Genomic DNA, 22,075 nt, shown 5'->3' with positions numbered 1-22,075 from the left:
GTGGGCTCCATTTTTGTAAGCATAGGCAGCTATGGCTTTCCTTCTCTGTGAACAGTACCCCTGCTTCTCACTCTGGAAGAGGATTTTCTCCCTGTTCCTCTTTGCAGGAAGGGGATTTTTGTGTTTGTTTGTTTTGCCTTTTCCAGTGCATTTGGAGCTCTAGATCACAGATGTATTTGTATGGGTAAAAAAAAGGAACACAGTTTAAAGAAACATAACTAAACCTAATTATTGTAGAAATTATTGTAGATACGGTTGTTAGCTCTGGCCAGAAAAATACCTTGTTTCAATTGTTTATAACTTTGAACAGATGGTCTGAAATTTTCCATTCTCTGACTTCAGTTTGATTTAATCAGGGGCTTTAGGCAGGGGGAAAGGGTGTTTCTTGTCGTGTCAGCTGTGGGAGATCAAGCACTACAGAACACCAAGGGACCAAGTGTTGTTTTTCATGTCAAAAAGTATGTAAAGGTTGCAATGTCACCATCCTCGGGAGGAAGGAATTGCAGTTTGGCATGAAATGTGCTTTTTCCTATTTCCAAGTTACAAATGTCTGAAAAAATATGTTGCACATGCTCAGAAGAGACATGCTAGAAACTTTTACCTTTATTTTCTGGAAACGTGGTTCAGCTTAGAGCTGAGTAGGTCCTTCTCTATAAATGCAGTTCCTTCACTCTCTTGACCATCCTGGGTACAGGCAGAGGAACGGAGACTAGGAAGCCTTCCTCTTCTGGGTTTTCAGTCCCAGAAAGAATTTGAGAAACAACCCTTCCCACCAGGCAGCTTACCTTGGGTTACTGGCTTTGACTTGAGAAAGTGCCAAATAATGCCAAATGCTCCCAAATGCTGGATCCATAACATCTCAAGTAGGACATCCAAAATAATTAACACACACAATATGGACACTTCTGACACAGGTCTTAGTTCCTGTGGAGATAATGCCACCCCCATGGCTTGCGTAAGCCATCAGATGGTTGTTGACATAAGCCACGTAGAAAGTCTTCTGAGAAAATAATTTTATTCTCTGAACAAGACTTGAGGGGTGTTCAATAAACAGGGCTTGAGCTGAGGAAAAAAACTAAAATATTGCATAGCTGACAGTGAGTGTTACGCATGCAGGGACTGCCTGCTGTCCATTTGCACTGAAAGGGAGTCCTGCAGAAAAAAGTGGTGTGTATAAGACACATTCGCCATCCGGCCCTGATTATATTTTCCTCCTCCACCGAATTACCCTGGTCAGAGAGAAACAAGTTTGACCCCTGGCATGTCACCCTCCAGAGGTAGACTGGTACGTTTGCCGCTCAGAAAGAAAAAAGAAAATCCAAGGGAACTCAGATGGATTTTGGCCCAATATCCAAAATACTGGAGCCGGAAGTTGTGATAAATTTTTCAAAGGTCTGAAGTACCCTTGGCTCTGGTAGTTTTAGATTATGGCCTTAGGGAGCGTCAGCCTCATTTATAACACGACTCTGGTGTGATCCCTTACCTGTTTCTGCCTTCTTTGCAGCCGGAGCTAGCACGATTGTCAGTGGTGGCCCTTCGGAGTGCTGGTTAAAAGAGAACCAGGCACCTTACAGAGATGTAACTCACCCTCTGACATACCCCTGTCTAACAGCAGCGGCGAATCCCCGCTAATTCAAGTGCTCACCTCTGCAGCGGGGAAGGAGCCTAAATTTATGAGTGAAGAGACACAAGTGCTTGTCCCAACAAAAAAAACCAAAACAAAACAAACCCAAAGTCATGAAACCAACAACGCTAGCTATTTAGTAATAATTGTGCTGTGGTGGTTGGAATGCAACATGAAGATATATCTAAAATCTGCCAGGGAGTTGCATTGCAAAAGAAAGTTGTCAACACATATGTGGTTGAAATAAGAGTAAATAAACTGCCTCCTTTACCTCCATAATAAAAGTTTCCCCACTGTATTCTCATGGCATATAATACATTTTTGTTAAGACATAGTTGTGCCTCATTTTTTTAATATCCAATCTGTTTTATTTTTCTGTTTTATTAATGAACTTAAATTCCAGCAAGTTTGTTGCGTGAGTAAGCACACAAGAGGACAGGATCCACCAAAATACATCCACGTGTCATTCCCGTGGCCAGGGGAGTGTGTGTCTGGTCCCCTGGGTAAGCTGGTATTGCATTCTACCTGAATTTTAATTTTCTGTGGGCATCAGCCCATCTAAGTAAGTGCCAGCCTGCTTGGCAGGGGAGTGGGGGAGGCGTGGAGCCTTCTCAGAAATAGGGGCTTCATCTGAAGCTGAGGAAAAATCAACACTTTACCACCGTTTTCAACAGAGCCTGTGCAGAAATGAATACTGCCGGTCTCGTTCATCTCCCAGGACTGCAACTTTTTAACTCCCCAAAGCAGCGACAGGCTGTTTGCTTCTCTTTTGTGTACAGTTGTAAAGACTGAAGCATCTTTAACATGTCTCTGTTGTTGTTTTTTTTTTTGAAATTGCCAGTGGCGCTTGTGGCAATGGACTGGAAAGATTGCAGCGATGTGGAGAGGAACCGCTCCCTGGCTGAAAGCCAGCCAACTCGCGTCCTCTCCCATTACTGGATTGCAAGTATCAGGGAAATGATGTAGTTCCTAAGAACTGCTGAGGCCAACAGCTGAAGTCTGTCTGTTTTTAAATATTTCCCCCCAGGCCACAGACAAAAGTTGCCAAGATAGACTGAAACACATTTTAAGAGAGCAGCAAGTTGGGTACTAAAAGCCCAGCTCCACAGGTGGAAGAGGCCCTCCGTGCAGCGTGGCAGCAAGGGGGAAGAGCAAGAAGGGAAGGAAACAGCTGGACTCGGTGCAGATGTTCCTGTTGGAGCACAACGGGCAGGAGCAAAGGCTGTACCAACGAGGCAGGAGTCATCCCACAACAAAGCCAAAGACAGAAAGGACCAAGTTTTCCAACTTCTTTCTATGCATTGCCAAAATCCGTCAGGAACCCCTTCAAGATTTCATCCCCAAACCTATGAAATACGATCACGGTGATTTCATGGGATTTACTGCATTGACAGGGAAAACGACACCAAAAATCTTTTTGGAAAGTCAATGTTTTTAAACCAGGATTTAAATCAAGGCAGAAAAGTAGTTCAAATGCAAACACTGTCTCCTTGGCTAATCCTACTCAGAAATCTTTTCTTAGTATGAAATAAAAAATGCATGTTAAATCCTCTCCTGTTTAGAGCAAAGCCATTTTAGAAACTGTTCTTGCATAGACTACATCCAAACAGCACTTAAAATATGGCAGAAGCTTTATTACGTATCTCTTAGCTTAATTGCATATCTCTTAGCTTAATTGAACATCAAAGTGAAAGACTCTGAAAGGGTCACAGAGCAGCCAGTGTCGTTTCTGGTCACAGGAGGAAGCTTTCTTGTCTGCAGAACCTGAAGTTCTCTCTTCTCTTTCGTGAGCGAGATCTTCTGCGGGCAAACCAGGGCCTGGAGAGTCATCATTAAAATTGGATGGCGGCTTTGTTCCTATCCTCACTGCGAACCATATCAAACCTTGACGCCTCACTTTTCTTGCCAATAGTGCTTTAGGGTGGTGGACAAAACCCACGTGGGTTCGTCAATTACCAGTCAAGGAAAAAATTCTGTTATCAGTTAGTCCAAACTCCCACAAAACACAAGCTCTAGGAGCGTCCTGAAAGAGTTTCGATTTGAGTCAAAGTCACTTCTTCAAACAAGAATTCATGCAGGGAGTCTTTTGGCTTAATGCTGTGTATGTTTGGAAAGAGGTGGTATTTTTTTAACCGTAACAGCTTGCTATGAGACAAAAAAACAGGTTGAAGGAAGACTTGCTTTTAAATATGTCAGTGGCAATAAAAGCATTCACATTTGTTCCAGTAAATTTAGCATCCAAAATGAAGCTTTAATGCTACCTCTATTTTATTGCATGCTGAACTCATGTGGTCTTTATTTTGTATGAAAAAAAAAGAGAGAAAACACTTTGAGAAACTAACTTTCAATGTTGATGTGCTTTAATGGTTAACTGAGGCCTACTGCCTCCTCTCCTCTCCTCTCCTCTCCTCCCTCTGGTATGTTTTTACCACTCTCATTAGAGTGGAATGCGAATGCCTTCTAACCGTGCATTAAATGATGCCCCTAGGAGCTGTCATACCTGGTGTGCTGTCTTCCCTTATCATCTCCCCAGGGCACGATGGGTATCTGCAATGTTTTGGTGGAGGGTTTTTTTAGAGGTACATGCTGCTCTGTGTTTATATTAGGTTAGACAGATTGAAGAAGTACACTTGATACTCACAGTGGATGACAACACATTTGTGTAATTCCAAATGTCATCTTAGTTGTTTGCTCTATTTATTTCAACACTTGTTCTTCGTGTTTTTTGTGGCTTTAACCCCCTTGCCCCTAACACGAGCTGCTTCATACTTCTTCTCCAGAGCCCTGTATGATCTACTTTTGTAATGGTATGTTAAAAAATTGCTTGCCCTCTGCCGTGCATTCCTGTCCCAATCACAAGTAGTGTCCCCCTTGCAATTGTGGGTGGTTTTTTTTGTTGAAAGTTACTTTTTAACATCATTATTTCTCTGACCTGGCTTTTACTACCCGTACGCAAGCAGTTGCATCAGCACAACCCAGAGGAACGGGGTGAGCAGCTGGGCTGGGGGATGAAGTGGGAAATTCTTCAGCTGCTTTCATTGCCAAAGCAAACACATTGTGTACCTACACCATCAGCACATGGTGACCAGGCTTTCAAAAAAAAAAAAAAAAAGAAAAAAAGAAAAAAGGAACAAACAAAACCCCCACGGTACAGGAGATGCGTCATATGCAGTAGAGCATGTGGTAGAGGACAACTACCCTGCTACCCTGAGTCTGGTCCTGTGGTGAGGTTTCAGCATGAGGAGCCTCTTGTATGAGCCTCTGTGTCAGAAGAACGTTTGCTGCGCTGGGGCACGTGGCAAAAAGTGTGTTTCCTGCACCTAGTCATTTGGTGTGAGGTGACATGAAAGGTGGACGTTCCCTGTGTTGCTGTTCCCTATAACCAATCGTGGGCTCAGAGTCCAGGCCCCTAATTCCCAGTTCTGAAAGGAGGCGGAGGGAAAAATCTGATGTTCTTGGTGAACAGCATGATGGCAACTTTCATGTCCCATGAGCTCTTTCTAAAATCTCACATCTATATTATCAGAAAAAAAAATGTCCTGGGAACACTGGCACAGTGGTGGACATTGTGGGACTCTCATCCACACCAGGACAGCCGGTCCATGTACTCCAGGGCAGCTCTTCCAGCGTGGATTCCTTGTTACACCGAATTTATTCAGATGAGCTGTGCTGAGATAAGCACTTTAACAAGCGTGCAGTTTCACCCATGCTTGGGGGCTGCACTGCTTTGACTTAAACTTGTCTAATTGCACTGATGCAAAACCCGCGTAGAGGCGAGCCCCAGGATCCTCAAATCCCAGTAACTTGTTTTTGACTCGCGGCCATGCTGAAAAAAGGCAAGACTGTGCTTGTTTAGTCAGCAGATGAAAGTTGTCATACTAGAAATACCATTATGGCAAGATTAGCAGCGTGTGGAACTTGTAATAATTAGTTACCGTACCAGCATATAAATAGAAAGACAAATTGCTGACAAAAAGCTTTTATATATTTGCTGTAAATAAAAGTAAAGATGATGGGTGTTTTCAAAACAAGGAGGAGGTATGACAGTTCTTGTTTGACCTATGACACATCCCTTGGGATGAACATTTTTTTTCCTCGGGAGCATTATGATAAAATTCCCATGGTGGGTCACTCTGTCTGTTTTATTAGATTTTAGCCAAACATCTGCAGGATATCAAACTTCAATGTATACAGATTAAATCAGTTCTGGAAGAAGTATCAGCACTCTCCTGCAAAGCATTAAAAAGGAGGCTTTCTTTACGAGCTTGGCAAAAAAAGCATGAAGCATTGAATAAATTCTTGTAATTTAGGGAAGGGACGTGTGTGTTATTGTTGTCTAAAAATTAAAAAAACATTAAAAAAAAAGAATATGAAGAGCAACAAATGCTCTTGGCAATCAGCATGAGGACAGTCCTAGCTCCTGCTGAGGGGGGGTATTCAGCAGCTGGTGGGCATGGAGGGTACTTTGTGGCAGACGCCGCGGTTTTACCCCGGTGCTGTGAGTGTGAGCTACCCAGGGCTGTGTGTTTGAAGCAGAGAGCCCTGTCCCTTGTGGCTTGTGGCCGGCCCCGGAGCGCTGCCCCATGCACCAGCAGTGGCCTGCAGAGCATGTGCTCCTCTCTCCTGCTGGCAAACTTCATTTAATCTTCCAGCCAAAGGACACCAGAGGTCGCGTTGTCTCCTTTGTTGTTCCTGCATACATATTTCCTAAACCAGTGTCTTGAAAAGTATTTCAGCCTCAACTGGCTGGTTCGGCAGACATCCTGAGAAGCCTGTATAGACACAAGGACACAGTATAGGGGCGGGGAATGGAGTCAAGACACAGCTGGTAACCAATGTATATTCCCTCTCATGGAAGAGGAGGGCCAAGAAGATGATGAGAGGGCTGGAGCACCTCTCCTGTGAAGACAGGCTGAGAGAGCTGGGGTTGTTCAGCCTGGGGAAGAGAAAGCTCCAGGGAGACCTTATAGCAGCCTTCCCCTTAAAGGGGACCTATAGGAGAGATGGGGAGAGACTCCTTATCAGGGAGTGGAGCGATAGGACAAGGGGTAACAGTTTTAAACTGAAAGAGGGGAGATTTAGATTAGATATGAGGAAGAAATTCTTTCCTGTGAGGGTGGTGAGGCACTGGAACAGGTTGCCCAGAGAAGCTGTGGATGCCCCATCCCTGGAAGTGTTCAAGGCCAGGCTGGATGGGGCTTTGAGCAACCTGGTCTAGTGGGAGGTGTCCCTGCCCAGGGCAGGGGGTTGGAACTAGATGGTCTTTAAGGTCCCTTCTGACCCAAATCATCCTATGATTTGTGAAAAGCATGGCACATAACAACGCTCCTACCAGGACAAGCAAATCTGATGGAAAGTGGGAACTTCAGTATCATGACCACACATGTACCACTCTTAGAGCTAACTACACCACCTGTGGGAAGCCTCACATGGGACAGGCCCTTCGACGTAACCTGCGCCTGTGCCCAACACATAGCGTGTGCGTGCGGCAGGTCGGCTTTGCGTGGGTAATCCTCTATAGCCTGAAGACTGCAATCAGTGAGACGGGCTTTCTGCAAACTTCCGTAAGAGTTTCCAAGTGACACACCCCAGAAAGACGGTCTGTCATGTCTCCACAAGATTCACAGATGTTTTCTACACAGCCACATCCTTTGAAGGTAGAGTCCCTGCATTCCCAAAAGCACACAGGGCTGTACACAACCACAAGCACAAATCGTATGTTCATATTTTGCAGTTATTTTAAAAGTAAACAGACTCCAGAATTACCTTCAATGAAACTGTATGTTTGAAAAGTTTGAGCACCATGTGGTAAATGTGGCTGGTACGAATATTATGTTGTAAAGACGCTGTAATTTTTATGAGCTTGCCATTATCCACCTGGCTGTAAGGAGTTAAATCAGAGGTGAGTTATTGGAGGGGAAAAAAATGGGAAAGGCTGATGGTAAAGCAAGGTGGAGCTCAGCTAATACCAGGAGTCCGTTGCGAAGCAGCAGGGATGCTGTGAGCTGGGGAATGCCCTGGGGAGTGCCTAGGTGGTGGGAAAACAGATCTGGAGCTAGGAAAAAAGAGGAGACCCAAACCTGAAAGATGCTGGCCTGCCAAAGGAGCCAGGTGGAGGCCGTGTGTGTGTGTGTGCGTGTGTGTGTGTGTCAAGGGAATTGACACCACCACCTGGTGTTGACCCCCTGCGAGAAACACCCGTAATAAAGGGTAACTCCTCGAACTCAAGAATAAGAGCAACTGAACCAAAAGCACCTTGCCAAAGCTTAATAGGAGTGACTAAAGTTAATGGGGAAATGTGTACATGGGCTTCACTCCATTCATCCCCTCCTTGGCACTCCACCTCCCTTTGGATGAATAAGCAGTGCTTTATTTTGACAAATCTGTGTTTGGATCACTGTGGCTGGCAATCGTCTCACTACTTCTTTACACATTTGGGTCAGATCTTGGCTTTTGCAGCTGGGGGAAGGAGCGCAGAGTTTTGGGGAGGAGGCAGCCCCCCATCCCCAAGGCCTGCCCCAAGAGCACCCGAGCTATCCCCTGGTGGTACCCACCACTCTCCACCAACTGATGGAGGAACATGGACAACAGGCTCAGGCTGGGCAGCTAAAGCTAAACTAGATCTCATCTGCTCTCAGCATCAGCCAGACCCCCCCAAAGACAGAGGCTGCCGGCTGCCTGTCGGATTAACAGCTCTGGGAAAGGGTGTGGGGAGGAGAGGCAGGGAAGTGCCCCACATGCATAGACCTACCCCAGTGAGACCCTGCACAAACCTTTTTTTAGGACCTCAGATGGTTTTATGAGAAATAAGAGACCGTTTGGAAATACACATTAAGCCATAAGACAATAAATATGGGGGGGTTTTCCTACCAGAGTGTTTTTGGTGGGGTTTTGCATACAGAAATAAATGCTATCCAAAGTTTGGTGTTGCCTGAAGTTAGGTAGTTCATGCTCGTCATCGTTGTTTAAGTGACTATGCCACCATAATCAAATACATAAAATGATTCATGCTAACTTAGATTGGCGTATTAAGAAAGCACTGTAGCTTCCAAGCACAGATTAGACAGGCAGAGGCATTTAGAATAACAATATATTGCAATGTAAGGTAGTGGGAGTATACAGTAAAATAATAAAAACAAGTAATATAAAGAAATGCAAGATTTATGATTCTTCAAAGATTCTCAAGATTCTTCCTTGACAAAATCAATATAATCAAATTGCTCACAGGTAATGCTTCCTTTCCTTGGGCCTACCTCAGCTGTACCCAGGATGGGACTTGGGTGTGCGTGTACTGCAGCGCGAATGAACAGAGAAGGTGTTTTGAACTTCTCCTCCACCAGAGATCCACATTCCTGAGAACCGGTTTATCATCAGGACCCACCAATGTGCCAGCCTGACCGCGCCAGCCCACATCTCTCACATACTCCATGCACGCCTCGTGTGCTGCCGGTGACTCAGGGCAGGTGGCAGAGACAATACCATCAGCCTTAACTGCTCATGTCAGAAATCATGTCCTACCAAAAATAATCTGAAAATCCAAGGACCTTATGAACTCAGCTCACCTGCAGGGGTTCGAACTCCTTATGCATCACATACGATGGCAAAAATAACAACTCTAACTCAAGTGCTGAAGCACGGCCACAGTGACATTTAAGAGCCGCCAAACACATTTAACAATTGCATGTGGAGAGCAGCGATTTCCCTCTGTGCTCCACCCAAGAAACTGGAACAGCACTATTTGCAGTCGTGATTATTCTTAGCTAAGTTGCCATGGAACAAAGCCTGGTTAATCCTAATGGACTGATTCAGGAACAATCTCTCTCTATAATCTTATTGCCTAATTCTGTATCACTCCCATTAGGTTAGTATTTATCCAAGATGTAAGAGCAGCAAGATTTTCAAGGAGTTGTTATTTCACTATGTTGAGCGGTAGTGGTACAGTCCTCTTACTAAGAATAATAGTGGATGTTTTTGTTTCTCTCTGAAGCAGGCAGAGTGAAGAATTTTTCCTTCCAGAAGCAGATTAAATCTCCGTTGAATTTTCCTTGAATTCATAGGATTCAGTACACATGAATTCATATGTTCCTTTGAGCCTCGGAAATTACAAACATTCGGTCAGTGATACTTTCTCGTTTGCCAGCCAAATGAATGTTTCGGAGAATGTGCATAGAAGACGACAGATGGGCTGTTAAAAGAAGGTATTGTTTTTTGTTTTCCTGTTGCCAGCTTCGCAGCCACCTTGCTTCTACCACCGAGCACCAGTTCTGACCTCTTCTGTTTACTGATAGCAATATACTGATAGCAATATACGGTAACAGTTCTGCAGCATATGGCGCTGCAGAAAGGGCCCCTAACATGGTCCTCCTCTGTCTCAATGTGAAGCTGGCTCAAGAAAATGTCTGTGTACACACTACCTACCCTCCTGCACGCCCAACTACTTGTTCCTTGTCCCAGCTACTTGTTGTCACACCTCTTCTTCAACCGATCTCACAAAATCAAAATTTACTGCTAACTATTAATGCTCGATGACCCAGTTTAAAAGACAATTTAAAAAAAAAATAAAAAAAAAAAGCGTTCACACAAGTCATGGAGGAATGTGCTACCACATGTCCTAGGATGAGATGGCAACGAGCTGACAACTCTTCGAATTAATTTCGAATACCTCACAACCCTCTTGGAAACTAGGCAGGAACTGGTATTTGTGCTAGCATCCCCCAGTGAACGCAGACAGCCCAGCAGCACAGCGGGAGCCTGTGCAATAAACGGCCCCGCTCTGCAAACAAGTTCATGGGAAAAAAGCTTGTGCCGTGTCCAGTCACCCAGTTCCTCCCGGCTGCATCATACAAGGGTATTGCGAGGCTCCCGAGATAGCTAACTCGTATATTGCGACATAGCTCTTAAGAGCAAGGCGTGTGCACATACGTGTGTGTGTGTGTGTGTGTAAGTACCACGGGGAGAGGTGTTTTCTTCATGACTTTTTTTGATAATTAACACTGCAGGAATTAAATCGCGGTCAGGTAGTGGTAAGGAGATACTGGGGAAAAGAATGCCATTCATGTTTGCAATTTGCCTCATACAGAAACACGTACACAAATAATTGAATAAATCCCTGGAATAAATCCCTGGAAAAAATCATGCAAGCCTCCTGCACACACAAGTGAGCTTGCAGTGATTAAAGCCACAGCAGTTATTTCCTTTAAAAGACAGAGCACCATAAGGTCACTGCAGACACCACCACTCTGTTGTCTGCTAGAGATTATGGGGAGCAACCTAATGTAATTTTAAAGTACCTCCTCACTGGAATGAATTTCAGAAAGATATTAAAACCAGCACCGACAATAGGGGTATTCAAAGCGAAAGAGTGTTTTGATGAAACAGATGGTAACCATAATTAACTCTGGCATTTTCTCCCATAAACCACATAGTTTTAACTCAATTAGCTGGCGTATTTTATTTTTTTTTTTAATTAAACAAACCCACTTGCATCTAATCAGCAACCCGTTTATATCCAAACAATAAAATAGCCGGTTTTAAGAAATCTGGATGGGAGACAGCCCAGGCCAACAGCCATCAAAGACTCCGGCGGCCGGAGGAGGCTCCAGCCTGGCCGGGGAGCAGCGGGTCTGCAGCACCCAGCTGCCCTCGCACCCCGGCAGCGCTCCCCCGACGCTTGGGATCCTATCTTTTTGTTTACATTAAGGGTAAAGAATACATCCTGCCGCTGCTGCAAAGCAATGTAAGCTATGCTTTTGCAAGCCAGCGGCGGTGGTTTAATTCTTTTCTGTATTATTTATCAGCAAAACTGGAATCTTCAGCTATTTGGACATAAACATGCCGACATAAACCAGAGTAGATAAATTATTCCAGTTCTGTTGTAAATGCATAGGTATTTGAATCCTTCCTTGCTGCTTCAAAAGCACAATGAAGGCTATGGCAGCGGTCCCGCCTGAGATCATTTATCACACTTATTTTGCCAGCTTATCTTGCAGCAGGAGATCATGACTCAAAAGTAGCATTTGCTTTCAAGTGATGTGACAGCCTTTGGTGACCATTTTAATACAATTAAAATGTCCTGACAGCTTTACCTGGGTTTCTTTAGTAGGAAGTTAAATTTCAAAGGATTTCTCACTGACGGGTCTGAAAGGTCAAATTAGGAAAGTCTTCTGACTTCTTTCTCCTGATGTTTTGTGCGATGCCTTAGTGTGGATGTGCACTAGAGAGGTCTGAAAGTGAGGGAATTAAGGATTTCTGATTGATTTTTACTGTAAATGAAGCAGGAGAGTTTCAGATTCCCATGGCTAAGGCGGTGCGTTTGTGTTTCCCCCTGCTTCCAACGACATTATAACCATGTCCAGGCCAAGTTGGTCGTTTGGCTTATCCAGTTTCATCGCTGCCTGGAGTAATGAGGGCAGTGAGAAAAAATGCTGGAGCTTGCCCAGACCACAGCGAGCCAACGTAAAATAATGAAGGACAGAAGTTTTAGGACTTGTTTGTATTTTATCTCTGTAAACAGCTTTTGCCTCAGTAAGTCAAGTAGGGCACGGCCGCCTCACTCGGGCAAAATTCCTGAGGATTTCAAGGGGAAAATTGACTGCAGATGAGCAGGCTGCATCTGAAGGCAGTGCCTTGGAGCAAAGGCGCTTTCTTCCTGCTCATCAATAGCCAAGAAAGTGCCGTCAATGCTGGAAGTGGAAACATCCTAAACTGGGGTGAGTCAGGCCGGCGGTACCGCCGCCTTGCAGACACATTTCCTACAGCAGCACCAGCCACGCCTGGACTTGTGTTTTCAGCTTTTCAGCTTGGAGGCTGCCCCCTCTCTGCTCAGACGCGGGGAAGCTTAATCTGAGTCTAAAATTTGGCTTCTCGTGTGCATCTTTTCCATCTCATTGGTTCCCTCTGGTGCATTACTGGGTGACCGTGGATCACGCAGCCCCCTCCCCTGCGTGAGCCTAGAGGCGAGAAGCTGTGCCAGGGTCTTTCATTCACATTATCATGCCAAGAGAAAATATTAATTGCTATACATAGAATCATAGAATCACAGAATCGCCTAGGTTGGAAGGGACCTTTCAGATCATCGAGTCCAACCATCAACCTAACTCTGATAAAAACCATCACTAAACCATATCTCTAAGCACTGTGTCTACCCAGCTTTTAAATACCTCCAGGGATGGTGCCTCAACCACTTCCCTGAGCAGCCTGTTCCCATGCTTAATAACCTTTTCAGTGTGAAAATTTTTCCTAATATCTAATCTAAGCCTCCCCTGGTGCAATTTGAGGCCGTTTCCTCTTGTCATATTGCTTGTTACTTGGGAGAAGAGACCGACCCCCACCTCGCTACAACCTCCTTTCAGGTAGTTGCAGAGAGCGATAAGGTCTCTCCTCAGCCTCCTTTTCTCCAGGCTGAACAGCCCCAGCTCCCTCAGATGCTCCTCATAAGACTTAGTCTCCAGACCCCTCACCAGCTTCGTTGCCCTTCCCTGGACCCACTCCAGCATCGTTTGCAGAAGCAGCAGGGACCAGCCCCACGTGCTGCACGAGCTGGACTTGTGGGGAGTGCTCGTGGCCTTGCTTTACCTTCTCAGCTCCTGGCGGTCAACGGGCCCGAGGTTTTAAACCCTCTCATCAGCCAGAGGCTGCCCCTCTGCTGTGTGCTCCAGCCGCTGCGGACTGTACTTCAATCCTCTTTGCGCCTACAGAGCTTATCCCCAGCACAGCAGGCTGGCGTTTGGTGGTTTCCAGTACAGCCCCGCTCTTCAATACCGCCACGGGAAGGGCAGGCTTCCGCTGAAATTCCCTTAGCGTGGTTTTTTGTTGTTTTTTTTTTTTTTATCAAGATGAGAGAAGTAACGACCTAGGGAACAAAAGAGCGATTATTTTTTTTGGAGATTACATAAATATTTTAAGCATCCTTGTAAATAATACACGTGCTATGGGAATGGGATAACTGCACAGCAGGGAGGGGTGTCAAAGAAAATAAACAAGTGCTTTAAAACAGAGGACTCGGATACAGTGGTGAGGAAAACAGTCCTAGTAGGGCTAAAAGTAATTCACCATAATAAGGATGAAAGCTCAGAGCCATTTCTGAATGTATCATCGATGTATTATTTTTCTGTATATGTATTTAGCATGTTTAAAAACGATGCCTTAAACCTGATCTACTAATAAATTGCTCTGTAGCTCCCTCTAATGGATAACTTTACCAAAACCAGGTTCAGGGCAGCAGCAAGTAATAATGAGATAAAAGCGCCCTTAGTGTAGCATGAAACCAAGGTCTTCGTTGCGGAATAGTTGTCATGTGCACAAACCCACAGCGCTGTTATCATTCCCCGCCCATCTGTCATTTTATTTTTATCTCGGTAAATATTACAGCTCTTCTTAAAAGAGCTTAAAGGAATAGTGAACTAAGCCAAGAGGCAAAGGGCCCCGCAGCCCCAGTGGGGAGGAAGAAGTGCAGAAGCCAGGCAGGCTGCAGGCACCGGCTGCTCTTCCGCATCCCGCATCCCACAGGAGGCTACACACATCCCACAGGTTCAGGCTACAAGCAGCCACACGAGCCCTGCGTGGGGCACACCACCATCCAGAGAGCCTAACCGTGCTTCATAATCCTTTCGTTAGCCTAAGAGCGAAGCATTAGCTCTAGCAAAGCCTGCAGTCTCGGAGGTGGCTGGCGCCTTCCCTGCTCCCTGCCGGGATTCCCGGCACAAAGTCTCGCAGCCGGGGTTTCTGTGAGCAGGATGACGAACTCAACCCCCAGACAAACTTCTTTGCAACTACAGCAGAGGTACTGCCTGCCCAAGAAATCCCAGAGCAAATTAAAAGGTTCTTATAACAAGGAGACTAAAAAAAAGAATTACACAATACAGTAATGCACAAAGAGCAACGACAGAGTATAGGATCATTTTAAATGTGATTGCATCCACACTGAATTAAACAATTAATTATAAAAAGCTGTATATTAAAATTCAAAGAGAAGCCAGAATACCTCTTGTGCAGATTAATATGCACACCAAAGATTGCAACACATGAGTGGGGATTTTCACACCAATCTTCTCTATCACTTTGCACCCCTACAGTCGCAGCTAACACCACGGAGATAAGAGCAATCAAAAAGGGGTAAAGTCTGTTCAGTTTCCAGTTCTGAAAATTGTTTTAGCTCTGAGATCCTCAGAAATCAGACATGGGAAAGTTGTGACAAAACAATCTCTTATGTCTGAACAAGCAATAGCAGCAAAAGCCGCATTTTATTTGCACGCACATGACAATTTTTGTCCAATGCGTATTTATCTCGCATGCATAACAGGAACATATTATTTGTTTAAGGGTTTATTTGTGTCAACCCCAACCTGCAGTTAGCCACAACAATTATTATCTTGTTTTAGGAGAAGGCAATATTCCATATTGTGAATTATTTCCAATGCCGACTTTGAAAGCAAGATGCTGTTTTAGAAGCAGAGGAAGAGTAATAATGGACAGTAGGCTGGGTACAGAGCAGAACGGTATCTGAAAACAAGAGGAAAACAGCATTGCACTGTTCTAATGTAGGGTTTAATCCCCACAGAAATAATGCAGCGAAGGAATAGCATTTAACATTCTAACACATGTTGAATTTTCTCACGGTGATGTAGAAAACATTTCATTTAAGAGGGAGTCCGGTCGCTCAGCTGATACAAGCCCCAGAATGCTCAGTGGCAGGGTCTTGGAAGCATCCTGAGGTGACACGAAGTGAAGGAACTAATTCAGACAGCAATATTTTGGTCCGCATAGGCTACACATGAGAGTGTGCATGCACTTCTGCTAAGAAATATGTAATTACCACCTACCATTCAGCCCTGCCTGACTTTTTCCACCCTTTCTGCAGAACAACGGGATGCTTCAGTTAACCATAAACCCAGGCCCTCGGAAATTATTATGGTTTAAAAAAATCTATTTACAGTAAAGACTTTTTCACAGACTAGCTTCTGTTCTAGAAATCACACAGGGGAACAGTTCAACAAAAAGGGAACAGTGTAGGGACGAAGGTAGTTGGGCAGCTGAGAGCAGTAACACCTTAAGCCAAAGCCATAGCAGAGAGGTCATTACATTATCTCTTTAGTGCACATATGGTCTTCGTGTAAAGCCTTCTGTCCCATCTGTGAGGCCGTGGAACCAATCTGTGTGTTACTGACACGCTGAGACATCGTTTCAGCTGCAGAGCTGATTTCCTCCAAACTCTTCATTTGGTCATTATTGGCTTCCTTGTTCTCCGTAACAAAACAGCACGGGATGTCACCGGGACAACTCAGGTCTGTAGCAACTGCATTGCTGAGCCCTTCTAATGTTACATATTTGGAAACTCTGCAGAAGGAAGGAGAACTGAGGGACCTTTAAGATTCCTCCTATGTACGTCCCCCTGAATTTCTTTAATTTTACGAAAGAATCTTTCCTCAGAGTCAGCACGGTATTAATGTTTATAGAATCATAGAATTGTTGAGGTTGGAAGGGACCTTTAAGATCATCGAGTCCAACCTTTAGCCTACCCTGACAAGAGCCACTTCTAAACCATGTCCCTCAGTGCCCCATCTACCCTTTTTTTAAACACCTCCAGGGATGGTGAATCCACCACCTCCCTGGGCAGCCTATTCCAATGTTTAATAACCCTTTCAGTGAAAAAATGTTTCCTAATATCTAATCTAAACCTCCCCTGACGTAACTTGAACCCGTTTCCCCTCGTCCTATCACTTGTCACCAGGGAGAAGAGGTCAGCCCCCATCTCTCTACAACCTCCTTTCAGGTAGTTGTAGAGGGTGATAAGGTCTCCCCTCAGCCTCCTCTTCTCCAGGCTAAACAACCCCAGCTCCCTCAGTCGTTCTTCATAAGGTTTGTCCTCCAGACCCCTCACCAGCTTTGTAGCCCTTCTCTGGACACGCTCCAACACCTCAATGTCCCTCTTGTAGCGAGGGGCCCAAAACTGAACGCAGTACTCGAGGTGGGGCCTCACCAGTGCCGAGTACAGGGGGATGATCACTTCCCTAGTCCGGCTCACCACACTATTCCTGATACAAACCAGAATGCTGTTGAATGCCGGTGACAAGCGAAGTATTCATCCTCAATATCTGCTTTTATAATTTTTATCAGAACTGTAAAGATTAAATATTTGCCAGGACCAGAAAAAATCTGGACCATCCTTCTGAACATTCTTGAAGACATGTGCAACATTTGCTTTTCTCCAGTGACTGAGGAACCCCCTCAAACTCCGTGAAAGAGGATATACAGCAGCCTTGCAAGGACGTTAGCCAATTCCCACAGCACCCTGCCATGCCACCCGTAGGGTCCCATGGACTTCTGAGTGGAGTTCTCTCAAGTAACTCCTGACTCAACCCTCACCGCTGGTAGCTCTTCCACTCCTTCCACCCTTTCGCTAACCACAGAGGCCTGGGAGACCTTTTTGATGAAGACCAAGACAAAGGCAGCACTGGGTACCTCAGTCTTCTGTGTGTCTGCTCTTACTAATCCACCCACCCCACTCAGTAACACTCCCGCATTTTCCTTGTTCAGACTTTTTCTACTAATGTGGCAGTAGCGGCTCTTATTGCCCGTGCTGTCCCTTGCAGTGTTCCTAAATCCCGTCTTTGTAGCCTGCCCCTCTTGTACCGCTTTTTTGCACTGGAGCTCTGTCATGAGTGCCGTGTTTCGCCAAGCCAGTCTCCTGATAAATCTTCTTGGGATAGTCCATTCTTGGCAGGTTGTCCTTAACGACTTGCTAGCTTTCCTCAGCTCCTTTAACCTTCAGAGTTGCCTCACATGTGATCCCACCACCTGGTCTCTTGAAGTGTATGGTCTGTATGGTCTGCTACTTGCCCCCATCAAGATACCGAACCCCACTATTTCATGGTCACTGCAGCCGAGTCTACCACTGATTATCCAATCTCCAGCCAGTTCTTCCCTGTCTGTGAACAGCAGACCTAGCAGTGCATCACTCCAATTGCCCGTCCAGTACCTGTATCAGAAAGCCGTCCCTGACACCCACCAGAAATCTCCTAGGTTAATTGGATCCTGCCATGCTCCCTCTCCATCACATGTCAGGGGGATCGAGTTCCTCACAAGAAAAAGCATCTGTGATACAGACTTTCTCAAGTTGTTTAAAGAAAGTTTTGTCTGCTTTTTCACTCTGGTTGGGAGATCTGCAACACATTCTTATCATGATGTCACCCTAAGTGATGTCTCTGATCCTGACTCACATGCTGTCTCACCAGGCTGTTGTCCATCCTATAGAAGCACCAAGCACCCAAGCCACTTTTTCACCTGTAAGGCACCAGTTTCCTCTCTTCGTCTTCCTGCCCTGTCTTTTCTGTAGAGCCTGTAGTTGTCCATCACAGCAATTTAGTGGTGTGAGCTCTCCCATCGCATCTCAGTTATTCCAACAGTGTCACTCTGTGACCACACACAGCTCTAGTTCCTTCATCTGTTGGCCAAGCTGCAAGCATTTGTGCATATACACACACTTGAGGTGTAGTCCTCCTTTCACCATCTTATTTTTTATGAGGTGTCTCCTGATCCCATGACGCCCACATCCTTTATTTTCCACTTCTTTCACATGTTTTGTTCACTTAATTGCAGGTTGCCATCTCCTTCCCCCATCGTTCTTAGTTTAAAACTCTCACCAGGTTTACCAGCCTGTTGGTGAAGATGCTGCTCTTCCCCTACACTGTGAGGTGGATCCCATTTCTCCCCAACAGCCCTCAATCCTCACACAGGGTCCCTGAGCCATAAAAGCCAAATTCCTCCTCCATCCCTCCCTAGGAGTCCTTGAGCCTCAAACACCAATCATAAAAGTCAACACCTTGCCTACACCACCAACTTCACAGTCTGGTGCTGACCCACGCAATCTGTCCGTATCTCTGCAAGCCTTTGCCCTTCACTGGCAGGAACAAGACCATGCCGTGGGGCCTCCATTTCCGTTATCTGTTATTTTTTGAAAACTACTTTTTTTGTTTTCAGAATAGTTCCTAATCTTTATTGTTTTACAGATGAAAAGGTACATAGGACCCATGCTTAAGGAGTTATCAGAACATTTTTGTGCTGTGAACATTTGACTATTCCTAACTAGAAGTACACAGCACAGATGCTGTAACTGATAAACTCTCGTCTTCTACAAAATCAGGATGACAGCTACCTATGACAAGTATCTTTTTTTCTTAATACAAGCATTCCATTTTCCCCATTAGGTTTAAAGTTTATTTTTCTTTTTCCTTTCGAAAGGCAGGAGGCTTTACTTAGGTTTGGAAATTACTTAAAAGGAGTTGCTTTTCCTCAATATGCTTCAAGTTCTACAGCTGTGCACGGAGGGAAAATAAGGAGTAAAATTAAATGCTGAGTGCACAAAGAAAAAACCAACTGTTTTTAAATTTTCACTTGCAGCACTAGAGGAAGCCACTGGGAATCAATGCCTGCTTCTCCGCTAAGTTTCACTGAAGCTCTGGAGTTCAAGGTTTTGGGTTTCAGAAGGTTGTACACTTGGAAGAGTCAAGTGCACAGTCAATATTAGTACAAGCATCTGAGAAAGGGAACCAAAAAAAATCTGTTTCTGATACCTGTACAAACCTCCGTTGCAGTCAAGGATTGTCGAGGTACAATGAGAGCTACCCCGCAGCTTCAACAGAACAGCAACTCTCAGCCACTATCCCAAGGCTCCAAGCTCAGCTAACGAAGAGCTAAGCACAGACATACATAATTTATCCATTCTGTTGGGGCTTATCACCTGTGGCTTTGGCACTCTTTCACAAGGCATAAGAATCTTGCCTGGAACATTCAGTAAGATGCAGACTAAAAAGGTAGACAGGCCATGAAAGAAAAGACCAACCCAGCAGACAACTGACAAGCAAGAGGTAGACAAGAGAAAATAATACAACTGAGTTGTCGGGACATCCCTGCTGAGCAACTCAGCCAGCTTCTTTTGATGCAGACCAGGATGCGGTTGGCTTTCTGGACTACGAGCACACACTGCCTGCTCATGTTGAGCTTCTCGCCACCAGCTCCCCCAAGTCCTTCTCCTCAGGGCTGTTCTCAAGCCATTCTCCGCCCAACCTGTATTTGTGCTTGGGATTGCCATGACCCAGGTGCAGGACCTTGCCCTTGGCCTGGTTGAACTTCATGAGGTTCACATGGGCACACCTCTCAAGCCTGTCCAGGTCCCTCTGGATGGCATCCCTTCCCTCCAGCATGTCGACTGCCCCACAGAGCCTGGTGTCATCGTCGAACTTGCTGAGGGTGCACTCAATCCCATTGTCCATGTCGCCAGCAAAGATGTTAAACAGCACTGGTCCCAGTACTGACCCCTGAGGAAACTGGGGGGTTTTTGTTTTATTTTTGTGTTAGTTTGTTGGTTTGTTTTTTTAATACATGTTAAACTAAGTCATGTAAACACACAGGAAAGAAAATATAAAGTATTACACTCGTACTGTGAGGCGTTCGTATATATATTCCATATTTTAAAAGAATATGAACATGCTTTTGAAATGTATTACAAAGCATGTACAGAAAGGTTAGAATTCAGGTGGAATCCTCCACCTTTGTCTATTTGGTTTTCAGTTTCATATTCACTTCCCTGAATTTTACATTCTCAAAAGCTTTTAAATTGATTTATCTAGCTCTGATACTTTCTTGAGCAACCTTTCTCAATCCCCATGGAAAGTAAGCAACAAAAACATTCTTACATGCTTATACTTCAGAAGTGCAATTATGTGACCAAAACTTACTTGAAGTTCCTTCAGAACAGGCCAGTACGGTAGGAAACAGTTCGGCTTCTTCCTCTCTCTTCTCCTTTTAAAAAGACGTAAATATGAGCATAGCAATGGCTGCGGTGACCTCAGTGCGCTCATGCTGGTAAGATACGACAGAGCTGTTCTGCATCACTCAACAGTCACGATCAAAAACCCCTCCAAAGTACAACACCATGAATCCATAGGCAAACCTTCAATAACTATGTTTTCTACAAGATTTTCTGCTTCTAAAATTTTATGAGATTATACTAATATACAAAGAGAAGGAAAGGAATTTTATGTATATACAACCTGCTACATCCAGCCCCAGAATAATTTTTATTATTTTTAAGCATGATAAAAACAAAATCTAAGGATATTTACAAAAACCCATAAAAACTCCCAAGTTTAATTTTACTCATCTCTATTACTTCAGTGAGATCTCTTTCCAGCCCCACTCTAACTGGAGCTCTACCACTTTCCCTACGCTCTAAATACACTGTTTCAAACAGACTTCTCATCTTTTACCTCCCAAGGTCATTACTTCATAGCCCACTGCACTCCCTGCATAGACTGTATTTGACGTTTGTCTACCACATTTCTCAGCACAGGCTATAAACAGCCTTTGCGGGGAAGGAAACAAAAAAGAAATCGAGTTGTCTTCTTTACAACTAAGGTACATAATTATATTTTTCTCAGGCAGGAGCAGCCCACAGAGTTCAGAGAGGGAAGGAGCTGCAGTTATCTGCAATACCTGTACTGTAAGTAAACTTTGTGTTTGCTCCAGTTACTATCTCCTGACCTGATCGTGTTCTTTCCCAACCAAACTCCACCTCCAAAAGAAACTGAAGTTAGAACTCCCCAGTACCGACCCCAAAGGGTCCCTGTGCTAAAGAACAGCGATGAGCGAGACAGTCACATGCAACGCCAAGGACTTTGATAAAATACCCCTGTGACTTAATACGCAGCAATTTCTGGAAACTGCAGACCTCTGTATTCGCTTCACAGTCTAACATATAAAATAAAATCAGTAACAATTTCAACTGAAGCTATTTCAGACAGTATCCAAGGATGAAATTACAGCATTAGGCATATTTCAAGCAAATTCTTTCGCTGGTAAATCCTGAAGTGCTTCGCTTGCATTTCTTTCTCATGCCAAAAAAGAATGATCGCTATTTGTACTCAAGAGTATTCATCCTTCTCCTCAGCATCTACATACAACAGGTCATCTGAAAGGGAAACAATAAATCCACAACCTGATCTCTCTGTTGGTGTCCTACAGTTCCTTAGAGAAATTAGTTAAATCAGTTTAGATTCCAGCAGACCCTCCTACACATCTTAAGGATCTCAAATTAGCACTGCGTAAGGGAATGGCGAAAGAATACTTAGTCTGGACAAAAAAACACACACCAGAAATGTCCTTCAACTTCCACAAGGCTTGTACAACATTCTGTACTAAGAGAAACCAGAGAGTGCCCATCATATCTGGATTTAAAGAGACTGAATGCCCTAACATCAAGGGGACTTGCAGAATTCACCTCGAAGAGTTATAAAGTACACTTTGGCAGTTGTAAACCAAGATTAAGAAACCAAGTAGTCAGTTAGGGTTTTAAAAAAAAAATTAAAAAAAAAATAGAGAAGCAGCATCAAGCCTTGATGATGAATTTCCAGAAATCAACAAAATTAGCTGGTAGAGAGTAATGAGAAATGTCAG

At 44.5% G+C, this 22,075-nt stretch overlaps 1 long non-coding RNA gene across 1 annotated transcript; it reads right to left on the bottom strand.

Moving 5' to 3' along the window:
• Nucleotides 1-6,029: 6,029 nt before the first annotated feature.
• LOC134521306 (uncharacterized) lies at nt 6,030-20,467 on the bottom strand. Its single transcript, XR_010072720.1, has 3 exons — nt 20,359-20,467; nt 13,199-13,475; nt 6,030-6,396 (listed from the first exon to the last, which is right to left on the bottom strand). It is a non-coding gene; the product is annotated as an uncharacterized LOC134521306 (long non-coding RNA).
• Nucleotides 20,468-22,075: the final 1,608 nt, after the last annotated feature.

Source organism: Chroicocephalus ridibundus, chromosome 1 (genome assembly GCF_963924245.1).
Source record: "Chroicocephalus ridibundus chromosome 1, bChrRid1.1, whole genome shotgun sequence".
In the NCBI taxonomy this organism is placed as follows: Eukaryota; Metazoa; Chordata; class Aves; order Charadriiformes; family Laridae; genus Chroicocephalus; species Chroicocephalus ridibundus.
The sequence above is the reverse complement of the archived record's forward strand: the minus strand, read 5'-3'. Positions and strand labels throughout refer to the sequence as shown.